Raw genomic sequence first — 1,515 nt, 5'->3', positions numbered from 1 at the left:
ACCACTCACGCTCCCACAATGAGGCGTTCAGGGACTCCACGCGGTTTCCCCCCTCCCACATTGTCGTGGAAATTGTAACTGCTGAAAAACATTAAAAATACTATTTATACTCTTTTAGGAATATGAACATGTCTTGCGGCTTTTGAGTCGGTTACCCGAACAATAGGCGTGAGATAAAAGCTTGGAGGTGATGGCACTGGCCCACAGCGTTCAAAGTTCCGAGGTTGTTGAAGGCAGCGCGGTGTGGAGCGGCTAACGGTAAAGCACGTGATCTACCGTAAACCGCTCACAACAACACTGCCGTTTAGTATCACGTGGTGGTATTGTTTTTTTGTATTTTTTATATTTTTTTACAAAAATACAATTTCGGGAAACGTCAAATCAAACAATCTGAAAATGAAATAAAGTATTTGGTTGATAGAACCTGTTATAAATGTTTATCATAGTTTTACGTCAGTCAAGTTTGAGTTTTTAGAGACAAAAGTACTGTATATAACTATGTCGTCAATAAACAACATTTCATTGAAAATGCTGCAATGACATTTATCATGACAGTTTAAGAGATCATTGAACAAAATAAAGGTGTTCGTTTCAGTAACTGTTGTGGAATTACTTCTGCTGCTCACGTCCAACCAGGAAGTCATATTATAACCATCATGGAGCGGCCTCCTGCTGGTGCCAGAGTCAGGACTAAACATGGACCGGCCTCCTGCTGGTGCCAGAGTCAGGACTAAACATGGACCGGCCTCCTGCTGGTGCCAGAGTCAGGACTAAACATGGAGCGGCCTCCTGCTGGTGCCAGAGTCAGGACTAAACATGGAGCGGCCTCCTGCTGGTGCCAGAGTCAGGACTAAACATGGACCGGCCTCCTGCTGGTGCCAGAGTCAGGACTAAACTGGACCGGCCTCCTGCTGGTGCCAGAGTCAGGACTAAACATGGAGCGGCCTCCTGCTGGTGCCAGAGTCAGGACTAAACATGGACCGGCCTCCTGCTGGTGTCCAGAGTCAGGACTAAACATGGACCGGCCTCCTGCTGGTGCCAGAGTCAGGACTAAACATGGAGCGGCCTCCTGCTGGTGCCAGAGTCAGGACTAAACATGGAGCGGCCTCCTGCTGGTGCCAGAGTCAGGACTAAACATGGACCGGCCTCCTGCTGGTGTCCAGAGTCAGGACTAAACATGGAGCGGCCTCCTGCTGGTGCCAGAGTCAGGACTAAACATGGAGCGGCCTCCTGCTGGTGCCAGAATCAGGACTAAACATGGAGCGGCCTCCTGCTGGTGCCAGAGTCAGGACTAAACATGGAGCGGCCTCCTGCTGGTGCCAGAATCAGGACTAAACATGGAGCGGCCTCCTGCTGGTGCCAGAGTCAGGACTAAACATGGACCAGCCTCCTGCTGGTGCCAGAGTCAGGACTAAACATGGAGCGGCCTCCTGCTGGTGCCAGAGTCAGGACTAAACATGGAGCGGCCTCCTGCTGGTGCCAGAGTCAGGACTAAACATGGACCAGCCTCCTGCT

The sequence above is a fragment of the Eucyclogobius newberryi genome, unplaced genomic scaffold (genome assembly GCF_026437365.1).
Source record: "Eucyclogobius newberryi isolate DKJ021-1_F unplaced genomic scaffold, fEucNew1.0.hap1 SCAF_14, whole genome shotgun sequence".
In the NCBI taxonomy this organism is placed as follows: domain Eukaryota; kingdom Metazoa; phylum Chordata; class Actinopteri; order Gobiiformes; family Gobiidae; genus Eucyclogobius; species Eucyclogobius newberryi.
Note: the sequence above shows the minus strand (reverse complement) of the source record.